This window comes from Labrus mixtus, chromosome 5 (genome assembly GCF_963584025.1).
Source record: "Labrus mixtus chromosome 5, fLabMix1.1, whole genome shotgun sequence".
Lineage (NCBI taxonomy): Eukaryota > Metazoa > Chordata > Actinopteri > Labriformes > Labridae > Labrus > Labrus mixtus.
The window spans coordinates 3,004,617-3,027,219 of NC_083616.1; the positions used below are offsets into that span (position 1 = coordinate 3,004,617).

Sequence of the window (22,603 nt, forward strand, 5' to 3'; positions counted from 1 at the left end):
GGATATAATGAAGTGACAGCGTTTACTTTGCTGACATATCTGGAGGGGCGCCTTTCACTTCATGTTTGATCTGAACACATGGTCACTTCTCAAGTTGCTGATTGTCTCTTAAACAATGAAAAGGAGGTCTTTGCATAAATATTCTCATCAATGAATAGCTGAAAGGGTTTAAAAAAGAAACGTCTCATGCTCAGAGAAAATATTCAGTGTTATTATATTGCAATAAACTATTTCTAAGTGTGTGTAGTTTCCAACAAAAAAAACAACGGATGTGCCTGACATATTTTTAAACAACAACTTTTAACAAGTTGGTTTCCCGTGTTTGAAAGTTCAGCCACAAAAAGCCAGAGAACACGAGAGTTTAATCACTGAGTTTAAGGATTTTAGAGGTCATGTTAGTTCACAGGCTCGCACAGTGACAGTCAACTATAATTGGTCCCTTGCCAGCAGATTAATATGCGTTCCCTCTCTATTAAAATTGCCTTTTTTTTCAGTGAAGCTCCAGAGAGTTAATTAAAGCGATGCCATTTTGAAGGGCCAAGGATTCAGGGATAAAGCTAGCCCGATCTGAGAGGTCGATGAATATCTGCTATGTCCTTATGTTGACGCACTTAACCTTCTCTGACGAGCATTTACTCTGCAGATGTTACGAAACCAAAACCTATAAATGTTGCGCAAGAGTAGCGAAGGCTGATGTGTGCGTTATGTTGAAGTGAAGGCCAGCTGAATGATGACCCTTTCATTCAACTGTGAGCGTACATCAAGTACAACACTTACATGCAAACAGCGGCTGTGTGTTTGTACTTCTAACGGCAAGGACAAGAGGTCAGAGGTTGATCTGAAATGATAAAAGAAGAAGTGCAGCCGAGTGCAGACGCAGGAATCAAGAGAATATGAGGCAGAAAAAAAAAGGAAGATGGAGAGCAGGTTCTTTAAAGATTCTCAGGAGAACGTGTGAAAGTGGCTTTATTCAAATATGTATGCTCTGCAATCTCAACCTTACTTTGCTGGCAACATTTCTCTTTGTAATATTATATCAGAAAAGAGTCTCAAAGTGTCTCCAGAAAAGGGAAAAACATGCTTTGGTTTAGTACTTAGCAGAGACTTAACTGCAGAAAGTTCTCGAACATCACCGACCCTGACTGAAGCGAGGCGCTTAAAGAGAGACTGAGCCCGTGTCCGTGATTTGACCTCCCTTTAAGCTAATCTGCTGTAAACGGCGGGCCCACAGATGGCCGATTCTTCCCACCTTGATGAATCATTAAGGAAGGATTTGGGCTTTAAAAGCAAACAAACAGTATTTGTGCTTTTAGCTGTTACCAAATTACCCTCTGGGATTAAAAAAGTATTTCTGATTCTGTGAGCCATCAGGCAGGGATGGCAGTGAGGGATAACTCAGTGGTTCATTCCCCTCAGCTGCAGCCTCTCTGGGGGGAAAAAGCAGAAAAGTTGGAGGAGAAATAGCCTTAAAGGAGACGGTGGAGGTGAATTAATCTCCCTTGCCAGTACTTTCAATAACTGCATGTCAAATCCTGGCTGTCCTCACCGTTTTCTTCAATTTCTTTTTTCTGCATATCTTTAAATCTTCCCCTCATGTCGAGTCTAAGGGCTGATATCTCATCTCAGGCCGGGTTGTAACTCCTGCTTGAGCGGCACAGATGCAGCTCTGGTGATGTACTGCTCCCTCAAGAACAGCCAGCGCAGTAGCTCAGTCCCCCTCTGAAGAAAGAGAAGTACAAGACCAGGACAGAAACAAAAAACCTGACCTGGAGTTGGGATCCATTTCAGCTGCCAGAAACAAGATTCACCTCAGCAGCAGAAAAGGAGCGACACAGTAGTGACTCTGGGTTCTCATAAATCAGCGACTAAAGAGAGTCCTCATGTCAAAAGGCAGCAAAGAAAGGGGCTGGCTGGTTTGCCTTCTTTTTTCCTGTTTTGTTTTGTTTCATTCTTGAAACATGGCTTCCACAACGTCGGTTCACAGCTCCCGGGTAACCGACATCGAGCCCTGGATTGTTTGAAACTTTACGTCAGGACACAGCGAGACTTTAAGCAGCCAAAGAAACTCTTAGAATAAAACGTTTTGCACACCCAGCAATTACTCAGGATCACAGTTAAATTTATTTTACAGATCTAAACGGGGACTTAGCAGCACAAAGAGCAAACACATTCACATCGGGCCTCATAAAACCAGTTTATGCTGTTTTCTCATCTATTTGCTCTTTGCTCAGCACAAATTCTAACAGAGCACTTTTACACAATATAAGTGCTGATAAGAGAGTGTTTTTATTAATTTAGCACCTTTTATAATTTAAATAAAAACTTTAAATACATGATTTAAATATGGTCAACTTTAATTTCAATCATGCAAATTTTGATCTTAACTTCAAAATGTTGTAGCACTTAGCTAAGAATTGTTTAAAGGTCCAATCAGTAAGATGTGTAGTGACTGAAATGATAAAGTGATCTTACTATCTGATCAGACATTAAGGAAACATGCTATGTGCTGGCTTCTCCGACAACAATGCAGCAGCCAGTATGTCCTCCTTCTAACTTTAGATTCTGCTCCTGAATGCTCTGGATTTGTTTGGACCAGAGAAGATAGGCGCTTTTAAGACACACCCCCCCCCCCACACACACACACACAGCCGTTTTGGACGCCCCTCGGTTTGCCAGATATGAGAGCAGTTATCAGGTCAAACCAACAGGTGTTGCAGTGATGGAAGCAGCAAGAGAAGTGGTTCAGATAGAAGTGATTGTACTCGACCTAAAAAGCCTCTGCATGTTTCTGATAAGCTCCACGAGCAGAAACGTGCTCAAACTAGGATCAATATTGGAGATGCTTTTGAAAAATGGAGAGAGGTTAGAACACAGAAAGATTTACAGACAGATGCAGAGCTGGATAAACACTGAAGCTTCAGTATCCACCACATGGTGACCTGTGTGAGCATCGACTCTAGAGAGGAGTGGGGGCGGGGGGAGACAGCTCTCTACAATGTTTTGAATTAGGACTGCAGTACCAGAGTTTCAGAGTTACATATTGCTCCTTTAATAAATCACTCATTACAATAAAAACCTTCCTTTACACACATATTTAAATGACAACTCTGTGACATATTCCATAATTTTACAAGGCTTGCATAGTAGCATAGTTGTTAGTTTGGCCACTGGTATATAAATCCGCTTGTAACAATAATCCACCTGTTTGAAAAGATGATGGACTCACCTTTGGATGAGGAGAAAGACCCATACAAATATCAGGACAGGTTGTCATTTATCACGTCTGTGATGCCACACCTGAAAAACAACAGAGACAGAAGACAGTTCAGACTTCTGAGTAATTCAGCTCAAAACAGCGAGACTTCAAAGGTCCCACAACCTGGGATCTCTTTTAGTCGGTCTTACATAACCTTGAATATCAGCAGGTTTCTTTTATTTTAAACTTTTTGTAAAAAGTAAAGTGTTGAAAAATGATAATTTGAAATAAACACAAGGTACATGTGTTGTAATGAAAGGATAAGCGCTCAGTGGAGACACCCCTCATCCCAATGATGCCCCCTATGCCCTACTGATACATTACACAACCTACCCTTGGTTATGTAATATATGGCCCTTAGTCATCATCGCAACCAAGACAGCATTGCCACCTGCGACAGACCCAGGCTATGTTAAGGCGAGATCCAGGTAGTGACAATGCCGATACTCCCTAACCTATCTAAGGCTGATGGACACGAAGAGGCTTGACATCATTGGATTGTCATTTTGTCCGATTAGTCCCTCGACACCTCAGGAAGGCATAAACGTCCTAAACATACTAATATTTAAAGTGATGCAAAGTGTTAACTTGATGCATGAAAAGAGAGTTCTTTTCATAGAATGTAAGTATGAATGGATAAGCCTGAGTGACGTCACCCATGTGTTACTGCAGGGCTCCGGAGTCCCATCGATGGCCTACAGCAAAAAGTAACAGAGAAATGTCTGTCATACAGCAGCAGCTGTCAACAGACTGTTGTCATAGCGACAGGAGGGACGTGCTGCACTTTTCTTCCCAAACGCTCCCAAACGCGGGAACAAACGCTTCAGCCAAGTACTACCGAGCACACAACAAGAGCTTTTCAGCCCGGAAAAAATGCTAGGTAGACACAGGGCATAAGAAATGAATTTAAGAATTTGCTACTGTTGCTGTAACACCTCATTCTAAAGTGATACTACACCCAAAGTCTGGAGGTTAAAGTCTGGTCATGTCTGCAAATGAGTGAGCCTGGAAATGCATTTTTACCCTTGAGTGTGTGACATAAAATTTCTACAACATTTGGACACTTTTTTCCCCACTTTATCTCAAATCAACGTCACGACACTACGACGGATGATTAGGGCCATGTTAAAAAAAATAATAATAATAATAATTTCGAGATTAAAGTCGTAAATTTACGAGATTAAAGTCGTAAAGACCAGCCTGCGTGAAAATGATGAAAGTAGAAGTCTTAAAGAATAACAGAATAAAGTCTTTATTTAGTCTATATCAGAAGAGCAGCAGCAGCCTGTTCTCAAATGACAAACATGGAGCATCTTGTTACACTTTAGTAAAGATTTCACTAATAATGAAATAGTCTACTTCCTTGTGTAGTCGGTAAAAAACAGTTCAAGAGAAGTTTTCACTTCAACTTGTAAGAACTTGTTTATCTGTAAAATGATGAACAGGACACAAACTGTCTCTGCACATGAGACACTTTAACAAGGCAGACAGATAACAGACACAAATAGTTGTGTTGGGGCTTTACTTATGCAGATATGAAACTACACATGCTTTTGGCACATCATCATCTTCACATTGTCTTTAAAATATCAGGACCCTGAAAAGAGTTCTACTTTCATCATTATGCACAGGCTGGTCTCAAACTCGTTAATTTACGACTTTATTCTCGTAAATTAACGAGTTTAATCTCGAATAATTTAACGTGGCCCTAATCCTCCGTTGTATGACACTGAAAAGAGAGAGGTATTATTTTTCCTTTTGGCTCATGGAAGATTTCACTGTACGTTTAACAAACTGACGTCCTGAAGTGAAAACCCTCCACACAGTTGACCCACAGTGAAGACCCACAGACTATCCCTCCACCTCTACTCTGAGGAGGAAATATCCTGGAGAAGCCTTCTAGTAATATAAAAATACACAACATGCACATGAAGATCAGTCAACAACAGAGCAGGATCAGAATAAAGGCTGTGAATGCTACATGAGGACAGCAGCATGAGGTGTGGAGGATCATGTCCTGTCTGGTCAGAGGGGGCGAGACCACCACAAGATACTGACAGAGAGAGAACAGGACCTCCAGCTGAGTACCTCACATACCCCTCCATCCCTCCTCTCTGGGCTCTTTGATTCAATCTGTCGCTCACTCTTAAAGCTGTGTTAGCGGAGCAGCTAGCATGTGAAAGGTTACAATCAAAGAGGATCTGGGGACAGCAGATGGTGCAGACAAACAATGAGATATTATACTGCTGCTGAACACACCTGACCTGCCTCAGAGTGGATTATGTACGAGGTAGGGGATCAGTTTGTAGGAAGAAAAACCTAACGACCAATCAGATTTCAGGGACGGGATGAGGCAGAGAGACCGGCCAATCGATTAGTCTCTCCTGTGATTTTACATTATTAAAGTTTTCATTTGTGCTTCACTCATTTCATCCCACAACAGAGCAGTAAAAAAACAAAGACATCTTGCAATTGTTGGAGCCAACCAATGAATCCTGAGATTATCATGAAGCTATACCATCGCTTTTAATCATACTTTCATATTAAAGGGGCAGGTATTACAAGTTCTCTTCTTCCTGCTTCTGTTTGCTCATGGCAGTGTATTAGTAGTATGAGAAAATGTTGTGTTGGAACCAAATATTCATAATCAGCTCCATATACCGCTTCATTTGATACTGTCAGGGCTGAGGCTGAAATATGTTCGACTAAATCTTAATTAGACTACGATGAAGTAGTAGGGCCGCCTTAAAGAAAAATAATTCTCAAAGTTTGAGATTAAAGCCGTACGTCGGTTATTTACGATATTGAATTCAGATTTCGATTTAAGTTTGACTGTTGTATGAGAAGAATGTTGTTTCAGAAGATTATTGAAAATGATGAAAGGGGAACTTCAAAGACATTGTCCTCCGGGTCAGTGTGGTTCTTTCTTCAGAAAAGCTCCAGTTTCTTTACGTATCTTTTGAGGGTCCTGATACTCATGACGATGTGACGCCAAAAGATGATTTTCCTTACTTATGAAACCTTTACTAAAGTGTAGCTTCACAAGATGCTCCATGTTCCTACACGCTGCTGCTGCTCTTCTGATAGAACTAAAGACTAAAATAAGGACTTTAATCTTAATCGTAAATGTGCGACCTCACAGGCAGACAAGGTTACGCTATTAGAAATCAATGAAGAAGTTTTTACAAAAATACAACTAATGCAAATGCAGGAAGATCTCACAGCAAAAAGATAAATCACTGCAAAGACAGAAATTAGCAAACCCCCCCCCCCCCCCCCCCCCACAAAAAATAGAATAGCCAGAATCTGTCTTGTTGAAACTGTGAAGAAAAGACGTCAGTGCCAAACTGTGGCCTCGTTCACTGATGGTGCTCTTTCTGCGGGAGCTTTTATGTGACACCATTACAGACGCTCTTATTATTTTTCTACAAAAGGAGATGATTCAATGTTCTTTATGAAAAGAACAAAAATAAATGAGATTTTTCAGAGCAAGCGAATACACATTTAAACTTCCATTTCAAGAGGCCCGAGGGGAAGATTAGTGAGAGACAACAGCATCGTAGAAAAAAAGGTTCCAACAATGAGCAGCTGCAGTCGGGCGGCGGCTGTGGCGTTGGGTTGAGTCATGTGTTATCACCCGTACACGCTTGCACAGGAGCGCCGGCTGGTGTGAGACTTAACACCGAGCAAGTGATGGAAAATATATGTGAGGATGTGGAGCTGGTAAAACGATCACATGACATGTTTGAGTGTAGCTCTGTGGGGTTAAATGGTCGGGGGGGGGGGGGGGCTTGTGTTTCAGTGCCCGCTGCAGATGCAAAAGAGCCGCCTGCCATCCAAACAGCTCACCATCCAAACAGCTCGCCATCCAAACAGCTCGCCATCAGCCTGCGTAATGCTACCAGTGTTACAAAGTCTTTGTAGTATCTGATTTTAATGAGAAAAAATACATCCACACACACATGATTAGACCTGAGAGATAAAACATGATCCTGTGTCTTTACTGACTCAAAGAGGTCACCAAAACTCATCCCGACACACACACACACACACACACACACACACACACACACACACACACATACACACACACACACACATGCACTTCCATAAATAGAAAGCAGAGTGGGCATGTAACTGCTGGGAGTAGATTTTACTGGAAATATGATCAATTAAAAAGCAATTTGCTCCTCCCCACTCAGACCCTGCTCTCCTAAATGACAGCCCCCCCAACCCACACACACACACACACACACACACACACACACACACACACACACACACACACACACACACACACACACACACACACACACACACACACACACACACACACACACAAACACACACACACTCACACACACATGGTACAGATGGAGCTCTGAGGGGTATGAGGAGCACACACAGCTTCCTCTCTCTCCTCGGTCACAGACTGGTGGGCGACTGGAGAGCGAGCAGGCAGACACTTCCTCCTGCTGCTCTGACAGAAGATCTCGATTCTGTTCTAACACAAAAAGGATTTAAGAGCGCCGGAAGAGGGCAGGTAAAGGAAACAGGAACAGAACCCGGTGAATCTGAATCTGCTCATGAGGGAATACTGGAAGAGCACCTGCATATAAAGCTGATATTTTGCTTCCTGGTCCTGTGGGATACGAGAGGAATCTAAAAAATAGGGTTCAACATTGCTCATTTTTTGATAAAGAAATAATTTACATCAACCATTCTAGTTATGACAACAGCTTTAATGTTACTTTAGCCCCGTTTCCACCAAGCGGTCCCGTTTGGTTCAGTCCAGTCCAAGTCCTGATCTTGCTTGCATCTCCACAGCCAATCTCACCCTTGTTTGGTAAGTGGAGTGTAAGCGGTGTCAGCTACATAAAAGACTGACATCATCGCAGTGTGACAAGTGTAGCCCTCCAAGAAATTTAAAGAAGTAGAAGAACGCCACATGGTAAACAAAGGAAGACACCCAGCAGAAGTCTGCACCTCTGAGGTCGTCCATGGGGCGGAGCTACCCGCTGACATTAGTCTCAAAAAAACAAAAACAAGCCTTGAAATTACTCTCTTAAAATCCATGGGATATAAAGACATGGCACGTTTTGTATTTGTCCTTTATTAAGTGTTGACTCTTTTGACCAATCAACAAATTGCAGTGTGTCTAGCTCCAGCCTTTAGGGTCAGATCAATACGCTTAGTACCCCAAAACCGAGCCGGACCACTTGGTGGAAACAGGGCTTATGTCTCTCTACAGCTCAGAATATTTAACAGGGTACATGAGGTTTTTTTAAAACAACTTAAGTAATGGACAATGTATAGTCTGCTGGCCATCGTAGAGGCTATCCCTGACATGGGGAGGCAAGAGGGTCTTTTGTCCTCCTGAAGAGGTTCCAAGATGGTGGACAGTTCAGTGAAAAGGGAAGACTAAACGCTCCATGACCAGTTTACCTCCACAGCTGTATGAACCAGGATGGAGAAGACTAGACTCTTCTCCTCTGTCGCCCCCAGTGGTGGAATGAACTTCCAAACTCCATTCAATCTGCAGTGTCCCTCTGCACCTTTAAGAAAAAGCTAAAGACCCAGCTCTTTCATGAATACCTACTAACTTAATGATGATGGTCTCCATATTATTGATGATGATGATGGTAATGACGATGGTTTTTGTTTGATAACGACGACTTATAAGATGGTTTCTATACTGATTAGAGCTCTCAAGAACTGCCCTCAATGTTGTGCTTTGCCTCTGGTCACTTCCTGTCAGCACCTGTGTGTCCAATCAGACTCAAAGCTGATCTTTTGCTCTTACTGACATTGTTCCCTTTTTTCTAGATCCTTGATTGTGTTGTTCTTACTCTCTGATGTACGTCGCTTTGGATAAAAGCGTCTGCTAAGTGAATTGTAGAACTGTAGGATGTAATATGTAGATACAGTCTGCTGACTCAACGCTGACTGCTGCTCTGTCATCGACTTGAACACTGCGCCTCCTTTCTGCTGTCACTATCGTAGCCGTGGGTAACGAATACCATCAAGTCAAGTCCAGTTTATTTGTGTAACACGTTTTAAAACCGTCCTCAGCTGACCAACAAGGCACATTAACATTCAGAACCACGTCGATCAGCAGGCCTTCCTCGATGAAAGCAAAATCTCTGTCAGAGCTTAAAACTGATGCCCACTATTGTGAAGAGTAAGGAGTAGGTTCTCTGTTACCATAGCAACACAGGTTGTGAGTGGAGATAGTGGAGACCATGTTTTTTCTCAGATGAAACATTAGATATAAGAGTGGAGAATAACATACTTTTCTACAGGGATTTACTGAATCAAATTTCACCGTTTGCATTCACTAACATTGATTTTTTTTTTTTTTTTTTTCAACATGACAAAAGCTGCAGCTTGTCTCCTTTTCTAACCTCTCGGCGACACTTCCCGTGATTATCCTCTCCGTCTGCAGCTCTCGGCTTCAGCTCAGCTCGGCCTCGGACTTACTCAGACTTATTGGCTGGAGGTTAATAGATACTGACGGATGACATAATGTGGAAGTCATTTGTAGAGGGAGGGGATCTGGTTTCTTTATCAATGACGTTACTCCTCACTGACACGGGTGGGGGGGGGGCAACGGATGGGGATCTGTTATGCAGGATCAAGTTTCCACACGAGTGATTGAATACACGTCAAGGTTGTAAAAAATGTAAATGAATGTAAACTTTGCAGCTTAACATTTATTTAAAGTATTAACCAAACTTAGCTAGCACAGTCAACTTCTGCTTTCTTGGTTTTCTTTTTTTTAATGTTAACTCATTGTGCGCCCCTCTCCTCTTAATATTTCTAGATCACAACACAGTCTGGATTTTTCTCCTTCTTTTTCAGACTCCAGAACTTCAGGATGCATTTGACCTAAAGCCGGCTGGACCTGCGCTGCTTAGAAACAGAAACCTTATCCCATGTCTTTCATCAGGGGCTCGTTGACCTTGCACGGTTGATCTGAGGTCTGGTGAGGTCACTGCTAATGGGATCAAGGGATAGTGGAGGTGGGGGTGGGTGTGAGGGTGGAAGGGGGTCTTACTGGATTTCACTGAGTAGAAACATCCAGTATTGAAGCCCCCTCTGGGGAGAAATGAAAAACCATCAGAGCTTTTGTTCCCTCGTCTCGTCGCCTATAGAGACCGGCATGCTGATTGATATTCTTCTGAATGTTAACACTAAAAGCTCCTCTTCCAGAGCACACCTTGATAGAATTGATTTTCCTCCAAAAAGATAATTCAGCCGCGGCATAATGGAAGCTAGTAAAAAAAAGTGCCTCAAAAGGCTGAATTCAATGGATTTGAAGTTGAAAAAGTTTTCGGCCTTGATTCCCTTTGGTGTTGAAACGACTCTCTGTAGACTGCAGATCCAATCTTCTAAACTGAGGAACAGATTTAAAAACAGGTACGGCTACATTTGACTTCATGACCTAATGTCTCCCGCTCCATCTCCACACATAAAATATTCATTCATCTCGGGTGTGCGGAGTAATAAGAAGCTTATTGCTGGTGTTTCAGAACATCCTCCAACACTCGTTTATTTTGTTTGTGTTCTTAAATTGGAGTTAATTTTTGCATAATTTCCTCCTCACGAGGGGTTTCATGAATCCTGACCCAAAATAATAAAAACACTGGAAATAAAGCTTCCACTTTTAGATCACTCTGACGACGATGAACGAGACATCCTGTCAGGGGCTTCACCTCCAATCTCACCTCTGATTGGTCGGAAATAAGATACAGCAAGGGGTGGGCAACTGGCGGCCTGGGGGCCACATGCCCCCATCGACTCCCAAAGTGGCCCTCAGGTCAATTTTTACAAACCAATTGATTGGAAACATGAAGAACACATGACAAAATCTGCCATGAAATCATGAAAACCAGAAATATGTCTATAATAATATTTGATCCCTGATATATGTTGAATTAAATTAGTGACATAATCGACTGTAATCGTTTTTGTGTACTACAATTTGGTCCCCTGACAGTGAGGATTAAATGAATGTGGCCCTTGCTGGGACCAAAGTTGCCCATCCCTGAGATACAGGAATAAGAAATGCGGCATAAAAAGCAGCAGTCGATTATTATTGCTTATATGGATTAGCCAGTCTAAACTCTCCCACACACACACACTCATGCAAATACACACAGCTTTTTTTTTTTTTTGGCACAGGCAACGTGTCAGACAATAGTTGCCAAGTCTGCTGCCCGCAACAAAAGATGGAAAGAATTAGAGGAATGGAAACGGTGATTCAACGCTGTTATGAAAACTGGAGCGCAGTGTGCAGTGACTGAGTGAAAACCCATTCACACGGACTTAATGCTGCGTGGAATCTCTTCCCCCCCGTCCAAACTATCTATCTGTACCTCTAAAAATATGCAAACAGATACGCTGATTGACCCTGAAATTTCACACACATTCCTCCTTTTATTTCGCAGTCTGTCTGGCTTCCTCCGTTACAGATTCAGTATTTTATTGAGATATCGACTCCTCGGTTGATTTGAGTTTGTCTCTAGTGTTAACACTCACTTCAACGGGACTGAGTCACCTTAATGCACTAACAAAAACCTGGCTCTAAAATGAGGTACATTAAGGTCAAACTGATTTATGGACTTGAGCTGCTATAGTTCTTATCTAGTCTTCTGACTACTCAATACGCTTTTGATGTCCATCAGTATAAACTAATCCATCCATAAACATTCATACACCCCTGATGAAGCAGAGGGAGCAACTTGGGGTTAAGTGTCTTGCCTAAGAACACATCGGACATGTTGCTGCAGGAGCTGGGGATTGATCCCTAGACCTTCCGGTTGAGAGACGACCGACTTTACAAACTGAGACACAACCGCCCCATTTACTCCCCAAGTAAAATCCATATTTGTCACCGTAAGGAAACGGATGAGTTCAACTTTGAAACGGCACAAATACTCAATAGCATGTCCTGAATATTTTGCAGCACATTCATTGCATTTTGGTACCATTTAAAATCCTCAGCCACCACTTCACCTCGCCTCTCCTGTCACACACAACAAAGTTACACCATACTGAATTCTCACCCAATACAAATTGTGCAAGTGCAGACCTTTCTGTCATCTATTTAAGCCGTCAGCCATATATCGGAGTCTGGGACTGCTCCAGCAGTAAATACCCCTGCAGAGGCAGCGCTGATAAAAACGCCACAGACGACATTGGTATTCAGAGTGGCAGCTCCCAAAGTTGAAGCTGCATAAACAGCCTGAACTATTTCATAAAGGTAAACACACCACATAGTGCTGAATTCTATCGAGTGCGCTGCAGCAGGTGGAGGAACTGACAAAGGCTGCTCTGCTCAGCTAATGGTATGATAATGTGTTTTTTTGGGGGGGGGTTTATAATAATCTTTGTAACAGAGCACAGGCCAAACGCTGACCACAGTGAAGCACGGAGAGCAGACAGAAACGAGAGGCGAGCAGGGAGATGGCAGAGTTACACAGAAAATGGGCCAAGCAGCAAAGTGAGCTGTGAAGTTTAAGGCTTTCAAGTATAACTAGCTTTTGCCAGTAAGCAAAGTGGGCCAAACTATTGAGCAATGCTGGCCTTCAACTTCAAAATATGACCATCTGGGTGCCACTTTGGCCTCAGTTTTTACACATGCATGGCTCAACCTTCAAGCAAGGTATAATAAATATGCATCATACACTTTGACCTTAAAGAGTAACTGAAGCCCCAGACATCTGCATATGGGCATTAAGTTGTGTTGTTGATCAAATTCTGAATTTCTACATATTGTGTTAGACATGGGCAAAGACTGCCCTCTACAGGTTGAACCCCAGTTACTGCAAGTGAATCATTTCTCTATTGGCTCATCTGGTGTTTTTTGTCGACGTTTGTGGTACCAGCCTCCGTCAACAAACCCGATAAAAAACTACAACACTCGACTCAGCAAACTGTGGAGAGTCAAGTGGATTTATTATGACTTCCTGTAAAATATGACGATTGTAAAGTTTCAGACAGCATTTCCAATGAGGCAACCGTCATCGATAGGCTTCAAAACTACACAGAAACCAATGGGTGACGTCAATAAGAGAACGTCCATGTTTTATACAGTCTATGATTCGACTCTGACCTCTGCAACTTTGCTGCATGTTCGGGGACGGTGCCAGGGGAGCTTGACTAATAAGTTGGGGTCCTATAGTCGATTTTCATGAATTTATATTTACTTTTTAAGTTCTCTCTCTTCATATAAAAGCAGACATACATGAGGGGGCTTAACCGGGGCAAGACAGATCTGTGATGGGGCTATAGCGCCGTGCTTGTGCAAGTCATCCCTCACTCCATCCTCCCAACATTTCCTGTTCTCTTCAGCTGTCCTGTCCAAGGAAGGCAAAAACCGACCAGAAAATACTTCAAAATTCAGATGAGAAACAACAATAAAGCGCAAACGTAGAGAAATTAAGTCCTCTTTTAATTTGTTCAGTTGCATGACTGACGTACAACAAACATCTCTCCAGCACATCCAGGACTTTACACTCTGTTCTGTTTGCAGGAGGAGAAGAACATCAGGTTTCACTTTTTTTGGTGTTGTTGTCATGTCAGCCATATTTGTTGTGTACATCTAAATCGAAGTGGCTTCTGCAGGCTGCCAGAAGAGGGAATGCAAAAGCCGAGAAGGTGGGCCCAAGACAGGACAAACTACTGGAAGAGAGAGACAGAAGAGAAAACAATGGTGGCCAAAAGAAGAGAAAGACGAGACACATATGACATAGTTTGGGAGAGTTGTATGAAGGAGATGTTGAAGGGGATTTGGGGAGCGGCAGTGGGCTTCACCATCTTAAGGTCTTGTCTTGTGAGGGAGTTTTGTGTCAGGTTGTTTCTGCTGCTGTCAGACAGCATCATCGCTCTCCCTCTCCATGGACACACGAGCTGTTGTTTGTTTATCCTTCCAGTCCTTCAGGAGAGTTCACTCACTGTCAACCACAACTTAACACAACATTTAAAGAAATGTTGGAGCTCTAAATATTCAGCAACCATGATGATGGAGGGGCTTGTACGTAGGTTTACAGTCAGGTCATACCAGCTTTCTGCTTCTGTTTTGTGGAGCATACATTATTTGCATGTGTGCCTGTGTTGAAGATGTTAAAATAAACATGTTATGCTGTTGGTTGTAGTTTCCACAGACTCCAGACGATCCTTTACATTTGGACGGTGATTTTGCTGAAGAACTGAAAAACTTCCAGACAACATAAGGAGCCTTTCTGTGAACCAACTCATATTTCTACGAACAGCAGGAGCTTAGGAAATTAAAAATGGGTGTCGCCTTGTGTTGCATTGTGTTGACATTTCCAACACAATGCTAACATCAGAACCCAGGGGTTAGCACAGCAAGTCTTTAAAGAAACAATATGTAAGGGACGCCGGATAGCAGATATTTTTGGTCGCTAATCGGGCGACACGGCTCCAATCATTGAAGACAAAAATCGTTTAGTGTGTAGCCAGATTAACCCAAATCATGTCTCAGGTTTGATACAAATTAATAATTAAATCCATCTTACACTAAAAAGTTGTCTCTTTCCTTGTTGATCTTTATCCACAGACTACAGTTGTCATGGCAACATAATAACTTCTGTGCTCGACCCTGCTGACCCCCAGTGGCAATGTAAAACAGTTTGTTTGGTTTTCATGTTGAAACACATCATCTATTGTTTACGTGGCATAAACACTTTAAACAGGAAGTGAGCGTTATAGCACTTTGATTGACAGCTCCTCTCAAAAGACGGATGTGGATGCACAACACTGAGCCGAAAGGACACAATACACAATGGGAGCCTATTAATCCTGTCTTCTACCCGGCTGGTGTAACCACATGGTTCTGCTGCAGTTCACTGGCTGATTCGACCAATCCTGTTGCAGAAGCAGGAAGGACATATGGCGGTGGCAGCATGTAATTGGTTGTTGATGAATGCTTCTTACGGCTTATATTGTGGACAACAACTACAACATATAGACACACTTTGATTATTAGAAGCAGATGATGTAATGAAGGTTTTGATGTGTCTTGTCTCACCATTGTGCTTGACGCCCGGCTGCCTTACTCTTGCTCGTCCATGAGATTCTCTCTCTCTCTCTCTCTCTCTCTCTCTCTCTCTCTCTCTCTCTCTCCCTCTGTCTCTTTTAAAAGTTGTTCTACAGTTATTTAAATAATCATCACCTCAAACCCAAATTCTATAGAAACTTGTAGACTTGCCGCTCTGTGACAGGATGATCAGACACCTGTGATAACTTTGTTCATGTTTAACACCTCAGTGTGTGTGTGTGTGTGTGTGTGTGTGTGTGTGTGTGTGTCCTGCTGTCAGGAAGTATTAGACACAGGTAACAGACAACGATATTAAACTGATTTTTTACAAGTGTATTCACATTTATATGTGTACTACATACATATCCCTCTGAACAGGGTCAACATAAGTCTATTTTTTTTTATAAGGCGATGGTTTTAATTGCCCTGATTTAAGCCGGTGTTTGCAGCGCCCTCAGAACCCCAACTCTCCACGCCGATGCTTCTCATGCTCATCTTGTTTTTGGTAAATACCCGAGACCAGAGTGCTCCAATACACAGGCAAGACCAAGACCATCAATATCACTGAAAAATCTTGTGTGCAGGGGGCGTGTCACTCACTTAGACAATAAGGAAGGTTGCAGCCGTAATCAGGGGATAAAAATCAAACTACAAATGAATTGAAGTTATTTGTTCTTTCATAAGGAGATGTTTTCCTTCTAATCACAGTACTGATGTGATAGTATAGCCTGTCAGTGGTGGTCTTGACCGGTCTTGATTTCAAATCTGGAGTCCGCCCAGTCCGAGAGAAGACCGAGTAATAATGCTTTTGATTCCAAGAGGAGACTTTCAAAAGGTAGTCTTGAGACCAAGAGCGATTTCAAGTACTACAACACTAGTATGAACTAATCCATTCATACACCACTGACGAACATGGGGTTAATCGTCTTGCACAAGGACACAGCGGACATGTGGCTGCAGGAGCTGGGGATCGAACCCCCGACCTTTCAGTTGAGAGACTCTACCACATAGCCACAGCCGTCCTGTTTTAATGTTTGTGATAATGATAATAATGAACCAATCACATCGTATCTATAAAGGGTCAGTAGATCTAAAAAAAAATTTGTTTTGCATCTATTAAAAAAAGATTAGATGTTTCATTACTGTCACAGCAGTATTCTGGTGTCTGCTAACACTTCAGTACTCTGCTAACACAAGTTAACTGTTCTTATATGTGTGTAAACTCACAGGTCCAGCACTTAGCTTAGACGACAGAATCCTCACTTCAGTGTGGAGCTTCACACACACACACACACACACACACACACACACACACACACACACGCTTCCACTGTGGCTAATTTATCTCTGCCTCATTTTCTGCAGGCCTTTTAAACAACGGGGGAAGCAGAACAAAGGTCTACAATGTGTGACGTGCAGTACAGTAAAGCAGACTGAGCCTCTGGAAAAAGACGGCCTCCATTTAAAACACAGCTTGAGCCACTTAATTTATGATAGTCAATTAATGGGTGCTGACAAGCTCAATGATTTTTCAGAGGCAACAGATAACAGTTACAATCATCAGCCGTGGAATTAAACAGTCATTGGTGAGACAGTGGGCACACAGTGTGTGTGTGTGTGTGTGTGTGTTAAATACTGTCTTAATGCTGGGTGCATTAACGAGCGACCATGAGTGTGATATTGTGTTTAGTAAAGCCCAAAAGGACCCTCACTGCAGACATTTCATTTCAGCGCTCGTTCTCTCTATCCTCTTCTCTGCCGCCTGACAAAAACACATTACATCTACAAGAGTCTTACTCCTGAAACAACTGTATCACCAAGAAAACAATGGTACAGCTGCAGCCTCTCTCTCCCTGCATGGAGCTGAAGGTTTCTCTCAGCCGGCACTGACTGTCAGGAACAGACCGTTCACTGCGTTATGATTCATTACCCCCAGCCGTTTAAGGCAGTGAGTGGTAATCAATGGCTGCTCTTCTTGCATTGTGAGCTCAGCCTCGTTGATGGCTTTTAAAAAAAGCTTTTTAAGTAAGAGAGAGATTCAGAAATAAAGGGAGACGGAGGGAGATACAAACTCTGTCTGAGAGAGCTCAGCATCAAAATAAGCACGGCTATTGTCTCTGGCAGATGCCTGACTTCATTAGGGACTCGCATGCTGCTTCACACACGATCCTGAAGCTGAAGCCACAAAACAACACTGAAGAAAGTGAGTTTTTTCTGGAGCACTGTGAGCATGCAGGCCAGTCACACAGGAAAGCACACAGCATCTCCGGATATGTCTCTCTCTCTCTCTCTCTCTCTCTCTCTCTCTCTCTCTCTCTCTCTGTTTCCCTGTCAGAGCAAGCGGAGAGGTTGTGGAGAGCACAGCTGCCCCCTATGGGTGTGAAAACATCCCAACACTCTGGCAGAAGCAGCCTCTCTGATGTCAGCTGCTGCATCAGGGCTGGTGAGAAACAGAGAGCTATGCTATTGTTAGCGCTCAGGTGTTTAGCGCTAATTAGTCGGCTTATCTTGCTAATGTTGCAGAATCATCAAACGTAGCTCTGGCAGTGTGGAGAAAAAAAAGAAATAAGGAGGATTTCTCAGAGTAGGGCAACATATTTAGCTCCCTGAGAATGTGAGGCATCCGACATGTGTTCAGATCATTTTTTTTTACGCTGGTGGAATATATCCTCCGCCTCCAACACACACACACACACACACACACACACACACACACACACACACACTCAAGTATCTCCAGTTTCAGTTTCTGTGCTTTTGCATGCCAAGTTCAATATAGCACAAGGAGAAGGAGTGTTTGTCTTTGCTTTGTCCTGGCTGCCCTGTGCTGCCCTGTGCTGAGGACACAAACCATATAAAACAAGGTGAAAACACACAGAGCTACTCTCTTTATAGATTTTATAGAGCGGGGCCCAAACAAACAAGTCTGCAAGTGAACCGACTGGGCTTTAAAAAGCCAGGGGAGACCGCAGTTCATATTTCTAAGTCAGGCTGGCTTCTCTGCAGCACCACAGGGACCCCCTGGGGGATCTACAGCATGTAGCTCTGAAGGGGGGGAGAAGCTGTGTTTGAATCCTCCCAGCCACTCAGAGGTCTTCCCCCTGATCACACCCGACACGCTGTGATCTGTGATCCTGCAAAAACCTGAGAGGATGAAAGGAATATATGAGATCTCCGTCTCTGAAAACATTCATTACCATGTCAAAGCTGGTGTCAGTGGTGGTTTTAAGGGGAAGGGGGATGTTTCTTCAAGGGAAAAAAAACATTGTGGTTGTTCAAATCTGTGGATTGTAAAAGGTCTCAGGGAGGACGGAGCAAACTGTGACATTACTAAACTGTACAACAAAGACCATTTAAAGTGAGAGTTAGTTCATTAAAGTTTGCTACTGACCTCATAAAGACTGGACACTATATTCCAGGGAAGTCAGATATATAATAGTGTATATCCTGTAATATGACACTGCAGCAATGTAAGCAATGATATCTAAATATTAAGGTTGAACTAGACTTAGAACTTTCTTCAGGAGTCAGATTTTTCTGTTCAACATGAAACTTAAAGGTCACATATCCTCCTCTTCTTCAGTGTAAATAAGTCTCAGAGCTCCTCAAAACATGTGTGTGAAGTTTCTTGTTCTAAATCCACTCTGATCCTGTATTTGATCATGTCTATAAACCCCTCTATTTCAGTCCTGTTCAGAACAGACTGTTTCTGTGTCTGTACCTTTAAATATGTAAATGAGCTGTGTCTGACCACGCCCCCTCTTTGGAAGGGCTTGGGTGTACTCGGTCTTTCTCGCTCCATGTCCTATTGTTTACGGTGAGAAGGCAGACTCAGAGGGCAGAACAAACACCTAGCTGTGGGAGTGTCACCCACCTGGGGGAGGGGTTACTGCCCTTTGTGATGTCATGAAGGGAAGATCTCCAAACGGCCTGTTTGAGCACACATTTTCTGAAAAGTGGAGCAGGCAGAAGACGGAGAGAATGGTCTTTTCTCATCATTGGGGGGTTTGTAGACAGACCAGAGACACGTGTTAGAGTTAGAGAAACATGGGGAAGTGGATTTTGTATAATATGTGACCTTTAAATATTATTTAGCTGTTTCTCACCAGTAGAGGAGTTGTTAGTACTTGGTGGCAAATTCGTAAAGCAGCCACTGCCATCAGGGTTTAAATTGGTGATTGTGGCATGTAGCGTAAAAGCACATTCAGCGGTCGGAATAGCAGAAAAGAGCAATATAAATGCAGTCCATTTTGTCACAGTATGTACAAAGAAAACAAGGAGGTGGAGCCGAGTGCAGCAAACCAGATATTTATTTAACCAAAAACTACAATAAGACAAAAACAGAAAACCTACTCAAAGGTCATAAAAAGTTCAGCTGAAAAATCCAAATGCAGGAAACAAAAAAACAAAAAAAAACAAAGAGTAACCACGAGGAACAAAAGAGGAAACATGAAAGGCACACTGAGATCTCAGGAATATGACAGGAACAATACACACGAGGAAGAAAAGACAAAATAAAAAAGGAAGCACTAACAGATTAACAAATTAAAATACAAAACTAAACCAGACACATTTGCCATTTATTACCTGTTCATCTGTTTTCCCGCCTACATCAGCCAACATGAGCTACATGCCACTAACGGGGCGCTGCCTGCAGGACAACGAGCTGCACTGATTTCTAATATGACATGCGTCTTTCTAACAATCACCTAGCAACAAGTATCCACCAAATCTGGTGTTCTATTTAAGCTGCAAGACTTCTGGTCTGTCCCTCTGCCTCTGTCATTGCCACTAGTGCTGTCTCATGCCAGTGTTGCGCTTACACTTTCAGCCCCAGCAGCACAAAAAAACATCCAACTGCAACTCGCAGTCTTGTGGGTTTAAGATATTATCTCATCACGCCTAAATATCTGCATGTAGAATAATTATGTGAGGAGCGATAAGGACAAAGCCTAAATGCCAAACACAAGTGATGTTCTGATGTAAGCTATCCTGATTAGCAGGTTTGATCGTTTGTTTTTGTTTTTTGGAGAGAGGAGTTCTCTGTGGATAATCCTGCAACTGAAAGAAATTCAGGACCATCGAACACTGAATGATCAACCTGAGACTTGGTTTGTTAAGTATGCTACGCTGTTGTTGATGCAGCTTCAGTGGAGTGACTATTGGGGCCCCAGGCAAGAAATAATTGGGGGCCCTACAACCTGCGTTCATTTCCATCATGTTGCCTGCCATGCCTGTTGACAAGCAGCACCTCTGTGCAGCTTCAAACAAAAAAGTAGATCCTGATAAAGAAGAGAAAGACTTTTCAGGGAATCCGAAATTGACTGATGATTCAAATCAATGGGAAGTCCAACAAAACATCAGTGACCCTGCATTTTTTTTTGGAAGTGGTATTAAAAGAGACTCCTCACAAGAGACTTAAAGCTCCTGTGAGGATCTATAATTTATTCTGATTTTGGAGCCCCCTGTTGTCTTTTCTCTTTGCTGAGCATGTCCAATGCACGTGTAGATTTTTCTAACAAAGATTATTCCTCTCCCTTCTTTTTAAATGTCAAACATATCACTGATTGTGATATTTTAAAAGTGTAAAATGTAAAAACAAAAAGGTCTTTCTACATTCAGTAAAATGTTCTGTCTGACACCACCCTGCTGGGCTGCAGTGGAAAGGGAAAACTTAATAATCAGTCTAGTCCCTGATGCTGTTGTCTGCTTTTATATCTCATACAGAGGCATCACTATTCATTTCATTCTGTTTCATAACCAGATAAAAAACTCCTCAGAGAAGCTTTAGCTGAGGAAAAGAACATTCGAGACTGAAGTCATGCTGATTTTTCTAACACTTCTGAAATAACGTTTGGCACTTTGGCACCATCCCAGACCTCTTTGCATATCGAGCAGAGCAGAAATGAGGAACATTCGCTCAGCCAATGTCAGAAAAGGCTGCATAGACTGGCCTATTAGAGCTGCAGGAGTCAGGCGGTGGAGCGGGGTTTCCTGCCCTGACCGCTGCGCCTCCATCCATGGCAAAGATGGAGCAGAGGCCGGAGAAAAGCCGAGTGTCTGTCGAGGCGGAGGAGGGATGTGAACAGAGATCAGTGCGGCGTGTAGCAAGGCTAAGAGCTGTGGGCAGAGCAGCCACTCAGACTGTTACACCAGTCATTCTGCAACAACATGCTCCATTATGGTGGACTGCAGACCTTTTGGCAGCCAGACAACATGAAAACAAGTTGCAGCAACACTGAAAACACACTGTATCAATACTAATGAATCACTCGCTCACACACACACTCATGCAAGCGCTGCTCGTTTGCTCGGGCGCTCACCCACACACTCCAATAAGTCACTTGCTGGCTCACTCATTTGCTCATTCACTCGCTCGCTCGCTCAGTCATACACTGGCTCAGCAATTCTCTCAATTACTCATCAACAGGAACAAATTCATGCATACGCACTCTCAAGCTACACAGTGTGTATATAGTAAAGAAAAAACTGAATAAAATCTCATTAAAAAAAGTCACTCGTTTTCACATATACACTCCTGAAAATATCTAGACGATTTCAGGAGGACTGCTCTGGAGATTCTCCTGACCTGGCTGTTCACATATGCTGTGACAATGCACTGGCTCCAGTCATAGTACATAAACCTCTCTCCCCCTCCTATTGGCTCGAGGTGAATTCTCTTGATTATATCCTGCTGCGTTCTCATATTAGCTCACTCAGACTTAGTGCAGAAAAAATACTAGAGGTCTGGAGGAGAAACTCCAGGTGATGTCTGAGTTAAAAATTAGGCTGTTTGCAATAAACTCGCGTTTTCACTTTGTACCGTAGCCAAGCGCGATTGCTCTTTGTTCACATTAAAAACATTGTTGCATGCCCGAGTACACGTGCGTATGTTCACAGTCCTTGACAGCGGGTGGCAGAATGCACATAGTTGGTTTGCATATCCACCAAGAAGCAAAAAAGAAGCAACCATGGCAACCACTCACAGACTGAGTCCGTCCTGCTATCTGTCCATGTTTTTGATATTTCAACAATGACCCTCTTCCTACCGCCACATACGGATACGGCGGTTTTTGAAGCGTCGTTTAGAATAACTTTATATAACATTCCACTTCCTTGTTTGAGCACGGTTGCGTTCTCCTTTACCATGGACCATACTTGAGTATACATGAATCATGCCCGAGACCACCTCTTCAAGCGGACTCAAGAATGGTACCCGAGTACGGTATGAGTACGGTATGTTTTTGTTCACACTGATCAAATGAACCGGACTTTGGGGTCAA

General features: G+C 42.8%; 1 protein-coding gene across 2 annotated transcripts in view; it reads right to left on the reverse strand.

Moving 5' to 3' along the window:
* The window catches only part of arvcfb (ARVCF delta catenin family member b), a 263,985-nt gene that overhangs the window by 201,692 nt on the left and 39,690 nt on the right, over positions 1 to 22,603 (reverse strand). For both annotated transcript variants that reach the window (XM_061037314.1, XM_061037313.1), the window contains exon 2: positions 3,227 to 3,297. The gene's annotated coding sequence lies outside the window, so the exon portion shown is untranslated. The remainder of the gene's footprint in view (positions 1 to 3,226; positions 3,298 to 22,603) is intronic.